We start from the raw sequence: 17,947 nt of genomic DNA on the forward strand, positions 1-17,947 counted from the left end.
CAAAGCCACCAGGATTCAATCATGGGGGCTTCACCCAAAGAATGTAATCTAATCTAATCACTTCCCAAAGGCTCACCTCTAAACACCATAGTCAATTAAGCCTTTATCCTCTTAATACCCTTAACTTAACACTCTGGGGATTCAACTTCTGCATGAGTTCAGAGGTTCAAACCATATTCAAACCACAGCAAGCATCTTTGTATAAAATTATTTATCTGTTTCTCTGCTTAGTTCCTTAAAATAGATTACTAAAAGTAGAATCCCTAAACCAAAAAATATGGCTATTTAAGGTCCTTCATACACATGGATTGTTTTCAAAAAGAATGTATCAACCCCAAATCTCACATGCAGTGCATGAAAGATTATGATTTTTATGGTTTAGGTATGAGGTGTCTCCTAAAAGCTCTTGTATGAGACCATGCAAGAATTTTCAGAGCTGAATTGATTAGATTATGAGAGGTGTAACCTAATCAGTGGATTAATCTACTATATGGATTCAATGAGTGGTAACGTAGGCAGGCCGGGTGTGGATGGAGGAAGTGGCACTAGGGGTGTGCCTTTGAGGCTTATATTTTGTCCTGGGTGAAGTGAGCTCTCTCTACTTCCTGGCTGTCGTGCCCTGAGCTGCTTTCCTCTGCCACACCCGGCTGCCGTGATGCTCTGCCTCACCTCAGGCTCAGAGCTATGGAGTCAACCAACCATGGACTCAGCCTCTAAAACCACAAGCCCAAATAACCTTTTCCTCTTCTAATGGTTCTTATCAGGTCTTTTGGTCACAGTGACACAAAGCTGGCTAAAACAATGATTATAACCTGTCCTACTTCGATAAATAATTAGGTAGGATAGAATAACTACTGCAACAAACCATGCCAAAATTTCAATGACTTATCACAGTAAAAGGGTTTGTTGTTGTTGTTGTTGTTGTTGTTGTTGTTGTTAGTCCTATGGGGGAACCTACCTGCAAAGGAACGTGGGAAATGTGGCCTACCTAGTTTCCCAGGAGAAGGGATTTCATTATTTTGCAACCATGATTCAAAGATGAATAAAGACTGATACACACAAAAAAATGAGATGCATGGTACATGGTATCACAGCTAATTAGGGGCAAAAGCTAGGATTAGAGATTTTAAAAAGCAACAATTGTTAAGTGGATAACCTGTGACAGGTCATGCCAAATACTTTTCAAACATTGTTTTAGTTAATTCTCAAGACAACCGTATGAGGTAGGCGCTATGGCTATCCCCTCTTTACAGAGAAGGAAACTGAGGCTGGAAGCAGTGAAGCACAAGGCCCAAGGTCAAAGTAGTAAGTGGCAGCAGCATGAGTTGGAGCCAAGCTCACTTGATTATTGAAATCATGGCCATACATTAAACTGCCCCCTAGGTCTCCTGACAGAGGGCATCCATGTGCAATTCCCCAATGTGCTCGTCCACAGTTACCTGTTGTAGAGCACGCAGGCTGCAGCCTTGATCCAGCCAGGGAGGATGCATGTGAACTTTGCTTTGCCCGGTTCTTCCCAGGACAACTCCCTCCTTGAGCTCAAGATATTTCCTTGGTGCCCCATGCATCTACCCACCCAGCCTGCATCCTGTGCATCTGCCACCATAAAGCAGCCCGCCACCCTCTCTGCCCTTGATGCTTCTAAACGCCAGGAAAAAGGATTTGCCTCTTCCTGCTCTGCTCCTGAGGCTTGGGCTTTGACATCTGAGTTATATCGTTATTTGTTTAAGTGACAGAAATCTAGTCCATGATTTGTGGCAATCCCTGCTAAAAGGCTTTGTATATCCTTACAGAAGGAAGCAGAAGACTAGCAAATTGCTGTTATATCCTCGACACAATTCTGTGACGAGCCAATATTAGGTCAAGCTGAATCAGGTGTGGTGATTAAAAGATTATGACAATGCAAACCAGACAGTCGTCCTATAAATTAAAAAAATATTTTCAAGGAAACCAAGTAAGGCAAGTCACTGGGGATCAAAGGTCACCCAGAGGTCAAGGAGGACAGTAAAGGCAACTGGGCCTAGAAAGAGTTGATCTGTTTCCAAATCCTTTTTGTTGAACTCCCTGGGCAGGCTGGGATGCACACCAATCTGCTCTCTTTCTATGGCATCTATCCTCCCTGTTGGCTCTCCCCTTTTCCAAACCAGGCCCAGAAAAATGGCAGCTATAGCACAGGCCTCGCTAACAAGCTGTGCACCCTGCTCCGACCCTCGGCCCTGACCTCTCGGCTCAGAGCCTCACACTGAGGTCTAGAAAGCCCACCCTCCTAAGATCAACCTTCCCCTCACACCAGACAGCTTCCTGTGCTTCCCACCTCCTCCTGCCGACGCCCACCTCAGAGGGAGGACAGGCCCAGTCACCAGCTGCGTGCCAGGCCTTGCTCCTGCAGCGGTGACATCACTGTCCCTCTAGCAAGTAAAGCTGGAAACTTCCTCGGGCCTGTGAACCCCTCTTCCTGCGGCTTAGGTCCCATCTTTTGCCAATTCTCAGTTCTTCCTCTGTACTCTCTCGAATTACCTCTTCTTCACACCATCTTCCCTAGTCTCATCCAAACCAGCAGCTAGACAACTGCAGTTAGTGCTCTTCTGACTTTTCTATGCACCTCTCTCAAAAATAGTGGGGCCAATTTCCAGGGTGAGCATCCTGTCCCACTGTCCTACATACCAGTCCCTCCACCCTACCCACCATTCAATTTGTGAGTCTAGAAGCCAGGGAGACAAATTCCTGCTACTTTATTCTTTCTCAAAATTTTGACTGTGATGTGTCTTGATGTAGACTTCTCTGGGTCTATGCTATTGAGGGCTCACTCAAGTTCTTGAATCAGACAAGATTCCACCCAGAACTTTTTCGGTCACACTCTCTTTCTTCTCTCCTGGGACCTCATAGACACAAATACAGGATCTTTTGTTACAGTCCTACAGGGCCCTGAGGTTCTGCACTTCTTTTCCTGGTCTATTTTCTCCTATTGTTCCATTTGAGTAATTTCTATTGTTATACCTTCAAATTCACTGATTCTTTCCTGTCATTTCCATTCTGCTATTTAGCTTCATCCAATGATATTTTATTTCAGTTACTGTATTTTTCAGTTCTAAAAATTCCATTTGGGATTAAAGACTTAAAGACCCCAAAACTGTAAAACTACTAGAAGAAAACATAGGGGAAGAACAACATTGGACTGTACTGGACAAGGATTTTTTTCTTTTCTTTTCCTTTTTTTTTTAATCCCTAAAGCACAGGCAACAAAAGCAAACTGAAAAGCTTCTGCAGAGCAAATGAAACAAATAATAGTGTGAAAATACAACCTACAGACGGGGAGAAAATATTTGCAAACCACATAGTCAATAAGGGACCAATAGTCAAAATATACAAAGAACCCAAAAAGTCAATAGAAAAAAAAAGAAGAAAAGGAAGAAAGGAAAAGAAAATAATGGGCAAGGGACCTTGGTAGACATTTCTCAAAAGAAGATATATACAAATGGCCAAGAAGTACATGGGAAAATGCTGAACATTGCTAATTATTAGGAAAATACAAATAAAAACCATGATAATATGTCATTCATACCTGTCAGAATGGTTATTATCAAAAAAAAAAAAAAAAAAAAAACCTCCAGCCAGAATGGCAATTATCAAGAATACAAGCAACAATAAATGTTGGCGAGGAAAAATATACACTCATACATTGCTGGTGGGACTGCAAATTGGTGCAACCACTGTGGAAAGCAGTACGAAGATTTCTCAGAAAACTTGGAATGGAACCACCATTTGACCCAGCTATACCACTTCTCGGTTTAGACCCAAAGGACTTAAAAATCAGCATACTATAATGATGCAGCCACATCAATGTTTATAGCAGCTCAACTCACAATAACCAAACTATGGAACCAACCTTGGTGCCCTTCAACAGATGAATGGATAAAGAAAATATGATACATATACACAATGGAATATTACTCAGCCTTAAAAAAGAATAGAATTACAGCATTTGCCAGTACCATGCTAAACAAAATAAATAAACAAAATACCATGCTAAACAAATAAACCAATCCCAAAGAACCAAAAGTTGCATGTTTTCTCTGATATGTGGATGCTAATTCACAATAAAGTGTGGGGGAGTGCTAAGGAAGAATAGAGGTATTTTGGATTAGACAGAGGAGAGGGAAGGGAGGGGAGGGAGTAGGAAGCATAGATGAATGAATCGGACATTATTACCCTATGTGCATATATGATTGCATGGCCAGTGTAATTCTACATTACAGAATTACCAGAAGAATGAGACTCAACTTATGTATGATGTGTCAAAATGCATTCTACTGTCATGTATAACTAATTAGAACAAAGAAAAAGAAAAAAAAAACACTAAGGATCACAAGGTCTGGCTAGGATTTTTTTTGTTTGTTTGTTTTTGGTTTTTTCTGCTGTGACTAAAAGACTTGACCAACACAGTTGTAGAGAAGGAAATGTTTATTTGGGGGATCACAGTTTCAGAAGTCTCAGTCCATGGACAGCAGGCTCCATTCCTTGGGGCTCGAGGTAAGGCAGAACAACAAGGCAGAAGAATATGGTGGAGGGAAGGAGCACACATTAAGATCAGGAAGCAAAGAGAGACTTCACTGGCCAAATACAACTATATACCCCAAAGCCACACCCCTAAAACCCCACCTCATTCAGCCACACCCCTAAAACCCCACCTCATTCAGCCACACCCCACCTGCCTCCAGCTGCCACTCAGTTAATCCCATCAGGGATTACTTTGCCGACAGGTTTAAGGCTCTCACAACCTAACCATTTCCCTTCTGAACCCTCTCGCAATGTCTCACACATGAGCTTTTGAGGGACACCGCAAACCTATATGGAGAAAAGGGAACCTTTGTACACTTGGTGGGAATGTGAATTAGTACCACCATCATGGGAAACTTGGGAGATTCAAGAGATCTTGATGGATTCAAGAGATCCATCATGGGGAGATTCCTCAAAAGATTCCTCAAAAAGCTAAAAATAGAATCACCATATGATCCAGTATCCCTGCTTCTGAGTATTTCCCCACAACATACTTTAATCAGTTGGTTGAGGAGCTGTCTGCACCCCTGGTTCACTGCAGCACTCTTCACAACAGCCATGTTACAGAACCAACCTGCGTCCATCAACAGAGGAATGGATAAAGAAAATGAATTCTATTCAGCCATAAAAAGAAGGAAATTCTGTCATTTGCAACAACGTGCATAGAACTGAATATTACGCTAAGTGTAAAAAGCCAGGCACAGAAAGACAAATACATGTTTTCATTTATAAAACAATCAAACTGGTAGAAGCAGAGAGGAGAAGGGCCCACACTAAGGCGACAGCATGGCAGCCATGGGAGGGGACGGCCCAAGAGCACAAAGCCTCAGACAGGAGTAGTAAGCTTTTACTTTGAGTCTATTGCACAGCCTGGTGAGGACAGTCACTGACACTCTACTGTACATCTCAAAACTACTCAGAGATTACATTTCAGATGTCCTCACTACAAAAATTGAGAAGTATTTGGGGGTAAAGGATGTATCATTCACTTGCTTAAGTGTTCCACGTTGTATTCATAAGCCATCACATTGATTTGAACCCATAAATATATATAATTATAAACTGCCAGGTTTATAATAAAATTGGTTTGAATATTTTAAAATATAATTTCCAGAGCTGGGAGGTAGCTCCCTGGTAGAGCATTTGCCTAGACATGGGAGGCCCTGGGTTCAATCCCTTACAATGCAATAAATCAATAAAATTTCCATTTGCCGAGCCTTTTTTCTTCCATTTCTTGGCTGAAACTTCCTTGTCATTTGTTTCATGCATTGTCACAGAGGCTCACTGAAGCACAGTTATGGCGGCAGCTTTAAAATCTTTTGTCAGATGACCCTCACGCTCTGTCATCCTGGCGTTGGCGTCAGTTGTCTTTCCTCCGACAGCTGGACAGCTGCCTGGTTCTCCTGTGGTGACGGACGTTCTACTGCAACCTGGGTATTTTTGGTACCGTGTTGTCAGCGCTAGGTCTTTTTTAACCTTCCACTCCAGCTGATGTCCTCTGACACTGCTCCAGCAGGGGGAGGGACCCACCTGATTGTGGCCAGATGGGGACAAAAGTCCAAATTCTCCTTTTGCTCTCCACGGACACCAGAGAAGGAAAAGGGAGCCCATCACTCTTCTGGGCAGAGGTGTGGATTCCAAGTCCCCAGCAGGTCTACACTGAGACTTCCTGGGCAGGAGGGTTGCTGAGTCTCACTACTGTCCCTCACGGGACTCGGGACTCCTCTGGCACCAGGAGGGGAATCTTAGTGGGACGCATGGCCTCATTACTGCTGGGTGGTGGTAAGAATCCTAATTGTCCACAAGGCCCCCTCTGGCCACTCCAGTGGAGAAGGAAGAGACACTTTATTGCCCTTGCTTGAGAGAAGAGGTCTAGGCTTCCTGTGTGTCTGAGTTGAGAAATGAGCCCTCAGAAGTGTTCTACTCTATCATGGTTGATTTAGGAATGAGGAATTAGTGACTCCAAGATGAGCAATGGCCACATGGCAAACTAGTGCCAAAGTCAGGACTTGACACACAAGCCCTTGGCTCCAAGACCACTTGTCTATAAACCAAAGAGCTCCCAGCCCACAGGAGGAATGCCAGCCCCCCACCCAACATAATAATGAAAACTCTCACCGGCCAAAGGATAGCAGCTGCCTCCCTTCACATCCTGCCAGACCCCAGGCCAGAAAGCACACATGGCTGCATGCCATCACCCCCTAAACAACACAAACACACGTCTGCGAGACGGGCCTTCCATCCAACACACACAGCAAAAGCGGGCTCTCGGGCCAAGAACCACAGCATCACAGTCACCTTCGGGGCTGGTGGTCTTCCATCTGGAGAGGATCCTGGCTTTCCTTCCGCTGGAATCGCTGCACCAAGATACACCCAGGAGCTGTGGAACTCAGAGCAGCCAGCAGGCCAGGCGCCCTCCTCCTGGCTGAGAGCTGGGTCTGCACCCAGCGGGAGCGGCCTTCCTTGGACCTGGGGCCTCTCCTCTGGCCCCGGCCACCAGGCCCAGCACAGTGCTGCTTATTCTCTAGTAAGGGAAAGCGGGTGACCCCAGAGGGGAAACTCTGCTTTCTAACAGTCTTTGTTTTTGTTTCCATTTAAAAAGGTTAGGGACTTTATTGCATGTGGAAAGAACCAAAGTCACAATTTCAAAGAAGCTCAGCATGTTTTGGAGCTGACCAAATATACAGAACTTTGGAGTGGGGTGGAGAGGAAAGGGAATAAAGGGAACAAAAGTTTATCCCACATTCACCATGTGCCAGATACACACTTTGGTGCTCCCCCTGTGCCCTCCCCTGCCTTTCACAATAAAAATTCCAGCCAGATTCAAGCTCCAAGTTCCTTACCATAGGCCATCGGACTGTTGGGAATTGGGCAGAGTTGCTGGACTCCAGGATGGCACAGAATAATAAACAAGCGCAGGAATACTGTTTCAAACATGAACTAGAATGACATGCAGTGAGGTCCTCCCTCTGCATCCTCAAGAGAATTGGCTCCAGGAGCCCTAAAGACAAAAAAAATCCATGGATGCTCAAATCCTATATAAAAGGGCAGTGTTTGCCTAAAACCTATGTATATCCTCCTGTGTGCTTTAGACCATCTCTAGGTTGCTTATAATGCCTACTTCAATGTAAATGCTACATAAATTATTGTTACACTATATTGTTAAAGGATAAAGACAATTTTTAAAAGTGGGAAAAGTGTGTATATGTAAAGTACAGTTGCAATTTTTAACAAATATTTTCAATGCTCAGTTGGTTGAATCCGTAAAATTTGTAGATACAGAGGCTGACTGTCTTAGTAAAGTCAGGGGATGCCAAATTTTTGAAATAATATAATTTATAATTTATTTTATTTTATTTATTTACTTTTTGTAGTTGTAGATGGATAGCATGCCTTTGTTTATTTTTATGTGGTGCCAAGGATGGAACCCAGTGCCTCACGCATGCTAGGCAAGTGTTCTGCCACTGAGCTATAACCCAGCCCAAAATAACATAATTTAAATTTTTTTAATTCATTAAACTAACTACTTAAAGAATTACAAACTGGGTTAAAATGATCACCTATGTTGGTATCATGCAGACTGATAAATACGCACAATCTTTTGCTAGAACTTGTGAATTGAGCTATACTCTCATGAGCACTGGAACCTCTGTGATTTTGTTGATTATTGGGATATTTTGTTAGAGGCTTGGTCCACAGTCTGTGGCACTATGGGAGGTGAGAGACCCCATTCTTTTTATAATTTAAAACAATTTTCAAATATCATAATCACTGAGACCAAGCATCAGTTAACTAGCCTGTGGGCCAAACCTGACCCATCGTAGGTTTTTGTCATATTTTCAAATGGTTGGATAAAAATCAAGAGAAGAATATTTTACGGCATGTGAAAAATAATGCCATAATGATGAAATGCAATTTGTCGTGTCCATAAATAAAGTTTTATTGGAACACATAAATGTCTGTTTGTTTATGGATTGTCTGCGGCTTCTTTCTGCTCAAAAGGCAGAGCTGATCAGTTGCAACGGGGACCACACAGCCCGCAAAGCCGAAATAGTAACTCTCTGGCCCTTGGGGAAGAAAAATCTGCTGACCCCTGATCTAGACAGTCCATCAAATGGTGGTGCTGGTGCCAGATTGCAAACACGCTGAGACGATGGTGATAACAACAGAAACAGCCAGGAAACCACCACATTCTACCAAGGGGGCAGTTTATGAGGGAGCCCACTGTGCAATGTTGGAGGTTCCCCTGACAAGACAAGAAGCAACATTAAAGCAACGTGATGCATTCTGGGACCGCACCATACACATCTATTCTGTGGGGGAAATGGTCTGAATTACGAGAGATCTGACTTCTGTGAGGTCTTCAAGAATGTAGCCTTCCCATCAAACACAACTGGCTTCTCCCTGCCCCTCTCCTACACTGTTTCCTCCAGGTGGGATGTGGGCCCCCTCAAGTTTCTTTGAATTCCCACCAATCTGAGTCCAATTCCCTTTCTCTGGGTCCCCCAGAGGAATATTCTATCACAGTGACTTTCCTGTCACCCACCCCATCCTAAGGCTGTAAGTACCTCTCCCTCCAAGGCAAGAATGCCATCTTCTTCATCTGACAGATGGACAGTTCTGAGGCACAAATAGTAGGCACTCCAGGTATGCTTTGGTTTGGGTAAGTGTCCCCCAAAAGCTTTGTTAAAGCCTTGGTCCACAGTCTGTGGCACTATGGAAGGTGAGAGACCCTTTAACAGGTGGGGCCCAGTAGTAGAAGTTAGGCCTGTGGGGGTGTGTCCTAAAGGGGATATCCGGACCTTGGCTCCTTTTTCTCTCTTTCTCGTTGCTTCTCAGCCACCATTTCATATGCTCCCACCATATGTATGAGGGTGCCACAGGCCCAAAGTGACAGGACCAAGCAACAACAGGCTGAAAGCTCTGAAACTAGGAGATAAAATGAACATTTCCTCCTTATTAATTGATATCTTCAGGGTTTGGTTTTGTTTTATAGTGATGGGAAGCTGACAGACTGGGCACACACCAAAGATTATTAGCCCATTTCACACACGAGGAGAGGACTCCAGGTGAAACTGTGCGCAGCCACACAAGCAGCCGCAGGACCGGAATGCACACACTTTACAAAGCACCCGGCCTTCGCCTGAGGCACAGTAGGGGCTGGGAGAAAGAAGGAGGCCTAAGTGACAGGACCCACAGCCAGGCCCATACAGAGCCACTAATGCTGACTGGTGCAACTGCAGAAGCCAAGACCTTCTACTTCAAAGGACCTCTATGAACACGGACATGACTTCCTTCTATGGAACTCAGAAACCCCACCCCACGGCACCTCTTACATCTCTAGCTAAGAGGGAGGTGTTGAGTTCCTCCAACCTGAGCCTGAGGAGAGAACAGGAACTAAAAAGGAAAGGAGAGGGTTGGCTGACAGCAAACACCTGTTCTGTTTCTGATCTGCTCACACAGGCCTCCAGGTGCATGCTCTCTGTGAGCCCTTGAACATCTCTTACTTTTGACCTGGAGATCACATGGCCTTGAACTGAATTTCCAAAATGAAACATCATTTCAGAAACGGAAAAACCGCAGCAAATTGAACATTCGTGTTGATGGTACTAATTTTCAGGTTAGGGAAAAACTAGAAACCACCTAGATCCCTAACAGAGGGTGGGGAAGAGCTAAGGGAACCATGAAGGAGTGAATGATGGAGATCTTTATGCTTAAAAAATGAATAGGTCAAAGGTGGGAAATGTTTACCCAAAAGCATATGAGGTTCAAAGATGAATGTGCACATGCTAAGTTAAAATATAAGCACATATCAAGGAGAAAACAACAATAGAGGCAGTTGGTGTATTATGCATATATGTAAGAGAGAGATTTTTTTGTTGTTGTTACTGAGGAACTCACTGATTTGTTAGGTGCTCCACAGTACCTGTTTTAGAGTCAGATGACAGAATTCAAACATTACTCTGATACCTACTTGCTATGTGAGCCTGTGCAAGCACCTTAATTCTCTGAGCCTAACTTTTCTGGGATATTGAATAGAAAATAATATCTTATTCACACAGACTGAAGAGAGGATTATATAAATTCCCACAGATAAATCCAAGCTCTTGGCATGGATCTCTGCAAATGGCAGCTCTTTCTCCCTTAGAAGACCCTTTGAAATTCAAGCAGAATAAAATATTGGTAAGTTAAGCAGGCTGAGGTGCTGGTTTGTTCCATGTAATAAGATTTCAAAGCAGGACACTGCTCTGCCCTCCCCCACCACCCCAGGCTCACCGATGACCAACAAGAAGCTCTCTACGTGATCTCAAAAGGGCTCATGTCCACTGTCAGGTTTGATCCTCCTACCAATCGCTAGTTGAGTGTTAACTCTTATCAGCTGTAATACAGGATGAAGAACCAGAGTGCAGAGAATCCAGAAATGGGCAGAGCTGGGATCTGCTCCAGGCCAGACTCTCCATGGCTGCTAGTTTTGCAGTCTTTACCCTCAGCCACTTCACTTGGGGCTGCTGGGTCACAGCAAAGCTAGCATACTTAAGCTGGTGCAGAATCAGCATGTGCCACCAGAAGTCCAGGCAGATGTCACTACCCAGCCCACCCGCAGTCTGCCTATCTAGTGTGGAGGCCGGGCTGAGGGGCAGGGTGGTGTAATCAAAAGGGCAGCAGGAGGTCACCAAGCCTGCAGCTGGAGGAGGAGCCAGAATTCAAGGCATGTAGAGTCAGAGGTCAAACAAGTAAGATCAATCAGAGTTAAGCCTCAGAGCCCTGTAGGAGGAGCTGCTTTGCATCATTTGCAAAAGAAGATGATTCTGGGATTCAACCGGATAGGCAAGGAAAAGATAGCTAACATTCAAGTGGCCCCTGAACGTGCCTGAGACTGTTTTTAAGCATTTTTACATTCTCGTGAACCTCACCCAGGGTATGCATTATTTTTTACCCTCATTGAATGGATGGAAAAATTATAGCACATTAGTTAAGGAAATTGCTGGAACCTAGGCTTGAACTCAGGGAGCTGGCCAGGCAGGGCAGTCACATGAGCACTACTGAGCCCGGCCTGACCTGGGAGAGGAGGCAGACTCCACTGCAGGAGAGGATGTCCAGCCAGGGCCAGAGTCCTTCCTCCAGATGACAAGCAGTCTGAGGAGCTACACCTCAGGGGGAAAAGTACATTTGGCAACTACAACCTCGTAACTTGCTGATATGATCAGAAGTTTTCCAAGAAGGAAGTGAGGTAGGGCAGCCTCCCAGCAGGCCGTAGTTTATCCACTGTCACAGGAAATTAATCTTCTTCTCTCTCCTGACCATGCCTCTCAGAAAAATGGTTCACTCAAAGACACGGCTCGTGACCACACCCCCTCCGTAATCACATGGCTGCATCCCCATCATATATCAAAGAAGATGCTCCCCTTTCATCAGATACCTGCAGATAATTCCCCCGCTGTTTCCCTGCTGGGGCTCAGAGGGCCATGGCCTAAAGGGTTAACATCTCATTTCCTCTCTTCTTTCAAGCCTTAATCCCCATCCTGAGCTGGGTACATTCCAAGCCCACCTGGAGCAGGTCAAGACGAGCTCCCAGCCCATGGCTGGCCCTTCATTTCCCCTGGCAGGAGATTAGATGAGGCGCCCATTAATCACTCACTACTTTGGTCCTCCCCGCTGGCCAGCCCTTGGGCAGCTGGCCAAGAAGCCCAGAGGGTGGGGCAGCCTACCCTCGGCCCACCCCATTGTAGGTTGCCTGATGCCACCCTTCCAGGACAAGACACAGAGGCACAAGTCTGTCTCACTGCCCCGCAGACCATGGAACCCGCCCAAGAAGACTGGGGCTCAGGATCAGAAAGGCCCACTGGAGAAGACCCCATGTGTGGGACCCTCGGCTGAAAGATGAAAAGAAGAGGAGATAAACAGAAAAAGACCCCTCTTCCAGGATGACTCCACATCAGCAAGGAAAACTGCTCTGCCTGTTTCTTAGTTCTTCCTTAGGGAATGTAAAGGGAAACTGGGGACAGGAGGGGGTGTTGGATGGATAGTCATTGATTCTGCACAGCTGGGAGTGTTTATTTGATGGGTTCAAATATAGGATTAAAAAATTCAGCCTTTCTGACACAATCCCCTGGACTGACAGTTGGCCAACTGCAAAGTACTGACCAATCATAGAGTAGACAAGAAGAATGGTATGAGAACTGACCCTGCACACCTACTAGGTGCCAGTGCAATGCTTCCCACCCAGCCCTCAAGGCTTTGGCTATCCCCTTGTTACATGTGGGGAGACTGAGGATGGGGTGGGAGGAGGACCTGTTGAATGAGAATCTGTCAATGGCCAGACTCCACTCTGGGGAATGAGAGGGTAGCTAGCATGTCAAGTCCCATCCTATTTGGTAAATCCTGACCACCTTCTTATCCCCAGAAATTTGGGGCTCTCAAACCAAGGCAGCCTGATCTTTCTCCCTCAGCACTTGCTCAGGCCCCAAAAGAAATTCACAGTGAGTCCCATGGGGCTGAACTTAGATGCCTTCTAGTAGGATGAAGGGTGAAGGGGGTGTCTTTGCTTTCAGGACTGAACTGAATGCCCTTTGACCAAGCAAGAACAACCAAGTCTCCATTGCTCACTCCTTAGAGTCAAGGTCAAGGCCTCTGTAAAAAAGGAAGGTGCCATCTGCAATAAATAGCAGCACCTTAACTCCGTACCTATCACTAGAACCTCTCTTTTTAAAGACAGCCCAAGGCAACGGGTTTCAAACCCGAGTTCCCTGAAGAATTACCTGATGCAGCATTTAAAATCCCCATTCTCAGGCCCTGGCTCCAACCTAGAACCTGTTCATTTTTTTTCCACCAGATCCTAATTCTGATTCAGATATGGAAAAACGGGCTGGAAGATATTGCCTTGCAACATTTAGATTAGTAGAGGGCAATCTAAATTGCTCTCCAGGGTAACACTTTTATCCTGGTGAATTTCAGGGGTGCCTGGAGAGTAGACAGCAGATAAGATGGAGATAAAGAGAATGGGAAATGGAGTGAGGGGTTTCAGGCACAGAAGAGTTGGGCAGCTCTCATTTCAACAAAGTAGACTTGAGTTAGGAAACGTCTGAAAGGCCCAGATGAAGGCTGGCCTTGGTTCAACATTGTCCACACCAGCACGCACAGTTCTGGGTCTTTGTTTCGGCTCTTCCCACTGGTCAGCATACCCCACGCCTCCCAGTCTTCCCATCTCCTTGAACTCCTGCTTGGACTGCAAAACCCAATGGTAATTGACCTAGGTTCTCCCATGCAGAATCATTCTCTCCCTTATCTATCTCCTTGATGTTTTGCAAGACACACACATCCTTGATTGCTTTGTAGTTATTTCTTTGCTTCTCTTTCTCTCTCCAATGGTCATTTATCATCGAGGAGCCTGCCAACTCCTTGAGGGCAGTGGTGTGGTCTTGTTCATAATGGAAGCCCCAGCACATAGTGACAGTCCCTGGCACACAGTAGATGCTCTGAAATAGCTGCTGGAGAAAAATTCGACAGAAATGAATTCTGTGGAGCCATTGTGATGTCATGAGAGGAATGATGTGGTGAAATCAGAATTTTAGGAATATTAATCTGTCAACATGAAAGAAGATGGATTTAAATGAAGAAAGCAACTCGTGGTGAGGAGTCAAGAGGGGAGATTATTACTGTAATTTGGACAAAGCTTAAGGTGGGAGCAGGAAAATCATTCCTTGAGATATCACAAAAGAATGTAGAAGGGACTTTGTGGTGAATGAGTTAGCAATGTAGGGGACACTCCAACATCAAGACAATTTCTCTGCAACCAGAATAAAAGTGTTACCCTGGAGAGCAAAGTGGGGGATGGAGAGGGACAGGGCAATACCCAACTTCTCTCTAGGACATTGACTGCATTATAACAAGCATTTTCAGGTAAAAACAAAAACTCCAAGTTAAAATCTTCAACCCTGATCTTATGTCCAAACTCTGGACTGAATTGTTCTTTCCCTGACAATCAGTTAAAAATACTTCTTCATAGCACAGGGTGCTAAAAAGAAGATAAGACCAAGTTGGTGCCCTGCCCAGGGCTGGGCACCAAGGGGATCTCCCATGCAGAATCATGGGCACATGAGTTCAACTGGCCAGCCCTCCCCACAGGAGGTCAGCATAATTGCTTATTCAGTAGTGGCTCCTCTGTTCTGATCACCCAAACTCATTTTCCAGGCCAGGACCTCTGGGAAACCCCTACTGCAGCACTGCAGAGGTTTATAGGAAAGTCCCAGGACTCCCATCTGCTTCCTTGCATTAATTTCAAGGGCTAGGATTTTGTTTTCTAAAGGAATTCAACTATGGTGCCAACAAAAATCTATAGGAATTGAGTAGGACTGTATTTAAATTACATTCATAAAATGTTTATTCTTTTGTATACTGAGACCAGTACACGAGACCCTATTTAGCCCAGCAGCAACTCCATCACTTCCAACTCAATCCAGTCCAAGTATATCAATGTAGCAGAAGACGCAGGTTTCAAAAACTCAGTGAGCTTTGAAAAACATCTTTAGACCCTGCCTGGGCGCCTTCAGCTGTGAGAGAGTTGGACAAACTGATTCCTTGGACCCCTCTCGGATAACTACTTATTCCAAATTCCAACAGGCATCCAATGATTGCTTCAGCTACCCAGGTCCAAGTCTTCAATTCACTTACTCCCAAAGAGGTCGTGCGCTGTGCCGTTGGGGGTGGCAAAGGCAGGAAAAGACAGATGCTCTTTTAGTAGACAGCAGTGGAGACTGGAGACAAGGTGCTGGGTGTGGACTGCTTAAAAACTCACTCGACCCATAAATTCCAGATGCTAAGTGGGCCTGAGAACGTCCTGAAATTCCCTTCCTAAGTCAGAGCTGATAGCATTTGAAAGAAAAATAAAAATTAACTTCCAGATCTCTAAAACTGCAAGGTGCAAATTGTGCAAAACTTCTGTACTGTGACAAGGGGCCACAGGTATTTGGGCTTCACTTGAGAAAAAGTCCAAAGCTGGTGTAAACAGCCCAAGCACTTAGGCTCCCAGAGGCGCAGGGTTGCAGCGGTTTAGTAGAGACTGAGACTGACATAGGGATCAGAGGCTTTCTAGAAAACAGCTTGGCCAAGGCCCCACGCTGAGGCTGGATGAGCCCCAGACGGGAGGAAAGGAGGCTGGGGTGGGGGACGCACCGGCAGCATGTGTATTTGCAGGTCCCCTTCCAACCCGACTTACGGAGCTTCATGCCCCACCCCGAGGACGCCAAGTTTGCCAGTCCCTAGACCTTCGGAGTCATGAGGGTGGAGGGGTGAGTGCTGGAGCCCAAGCCGAGCAAAACTCCCGGGAAAGGAAAAGAAGGATAGAATCGGACGCAGCCGTCGGCACGGACCCGGCGCGCACTGGCTCCCCAACCCGGAGTGGGCGCAGTCCCACTGGACCCCAGACACACCCACTGCGCCCTGACGCCCACGCCAATCCCCCTGCAAGCCAGCGGGCACCGGGCTGGGGCAATTGCCCGGCCGGGCCGGGCCTCGCGGGCGGTGCGCAGGGAGCGCGGGGCGCGCGGCTCTGCTCACCTGGCGGTCCGTGTCCCGGAGCTGCCAGAGGCCGTCTAGCCTCACCTCGCCCCCGCGTGGTTCCCGGCGCCGGGCAGCCCCAAGCACCGGCGCATGGACGGCCACCCCCGCGCCGCCCCGCGCCCGCCCTCCACGGGCCTCCCGCTATGCCCGGATTCCGTGTCCGGCTGCGCGGGCGGCCAGCGTCTGGGGCGCGCGCCGACAGCTCTGGCTTGGAGTTTGCGATCCGGAGAGCGGGATCCGCGCTCCCTCGATCCCTCCTCCCTCCCCCACTCGCGGCCTCCCGCTGTCATCTGGAGCCGCTCCTGCCGCCCCCTGGCGGCGGCCTCGGGAAGGACCGGCCCCCAATCCACCCCCGCGCACCCCCACTGGGGGGGGTTCCCCCTTAGACCCGGTGATCNCTAGTGCCATCCATTTGCCAGGACAGTCTTAGGGAGGATAGGAAGAGGACAGCAGAGACCAGGAAGTAGGTTAGAGATTAAAGGTGGAAGGTTTGGATTCCCCCTTAATCTTATCCTGAGATTTGTGGGGAGCCATTGAAGAACGGAGGCACACAAGGGACAAGGGCATCCTTGAATTTTGGGACAGTCATTCCTTCTGCAAGAGGATGGGGTTAAAGCTGGACCAGAGCAGAGCAGAGGATAGTGAAGAATGATCCTGCTCCCACACACACACACACACGATAAGACTGGGCTCCTTCTGAGGGCAAAAGGAAAGTTCAAGAACCTCTGTATGAAACTAGGATTAACACATGAAAGATAAAAGCATACTCTTTTACATAAGGCAAAACAATTTGGCGTATAACTTCTTAGGGTATTCAAGGCAATAGCTTGCTGCAAAAAAAATTTAAAAATCTCAGTTCGATCTGTATTTCCAATCCCTTCTTTTTAATAATTGGGAAATACTGTTCCACAAAGGATATGACCAAAGTTACATAGCTAGTTAATGGCAAAAAAAGAAAAAGAAAAATTAGTAGGGCCCAGTTTCTTCTCTCCTAAGGCAGTGCTAAATTCTTCAAATTCAAATCAAGGTGTTTAGAGCTGGGAAAGTAGGAAATAGAGTGACTGTGAGAAAATGTCCCTCCTTTCCAAAAGGCGGACAGGAGTGACCCTAAACATTTGAAGAGGTATGGGCGTCTCCATCCTCAAGATGACTCAGCCTGTTTGTTTATTACTACCATTAAAGCCTGCCCACAGGGGATGTTTGGAAAGTGCAGGTGTTACCTGTGCCATAATGAAGGTGGTGGCAAAATGCAGGCTCCTTGTCCCAGAGCCAGGCCACACCAAGCATGGGTGTGGTGGGCTTTGTAGGGGCAGAAGAGCAAGCAATGGGAAAGAGGGCCTCAGGAAGAAATTAACAAAAGGTAAAAGGGCAACCCGAGAGGTCAAGCCAAAGAAAGAGAACCAACTCCAAGGACCTGCAGCCTGGGCATGGCTCATGCTGAAAGATTCAGGCTGGCTCAAATGGGATGAAATCATTCCACACTTGATGGAACAAATTTTGATGTGAGGGACCTAGTGAGAGTGGGATTAAATGGATTCTGTAGGCCATGGGTCCCCCAGGTCCAGAGCCAGCGGATGGAATAGATCTTGTAAATTCTGACCAGTTTTTATCAATGAAAACCAGTAAAACACTCTACAATATTGGAATGGGTTTTCATCCCACTGAATTGTAGACTTAAAAATGGAAAATTTTATGGTATGTATATTTTTAAACCACCATTTAAAAAGAAGAAAGCAAAACTAATAAAAAAAACTTGTTTACATTGAATTGATTTATTAATTCATTGAAGAGACATTAATTATAGAGCTTAGTGTGGCGTTGGTCCTAGGAG

The 17,947-nt window shown here is 46.1% G+C and overlaps 1 protein-coding gene across 1 annotated transcript in view; it reads right to left on the minus strand.

Annotated features, from left to right (window-relative positions):
- The window catches only part of Thsd4 (thrombospondin type 1 domain containing 4), a 610,303-nt gene extending 593,973 nt beyond the window's left edge, over window positions 1–16,330 (minus strand). Inside the window, exon 1 of the mRNA XM_048793384.1 lies at window positions 16,114–16,330. The gene's annotated coding sequence lies outside the window, so the exon portion shown is untranslated. The remainder of the gene's footprint in view (window positions 1–16,113) is intronic.
- Between the last annotated feature and the right edge of the window lie 1,617 nt (window positions 16,331–17,947).

The sequence above is a fragment of the Marmota marmota genome, unplaced genomic scaffold (genome assembly GCF_001458135.2).
Source record: "Marmota marmota marmota unplaced genomic scaffold, marMar, whole genome shotgun sequence".
NCBI lineage: Eukaryota > Metazoa > Chordata > Mammalia > Rodentia > Sciuridae > Marmota > Marmota marmota.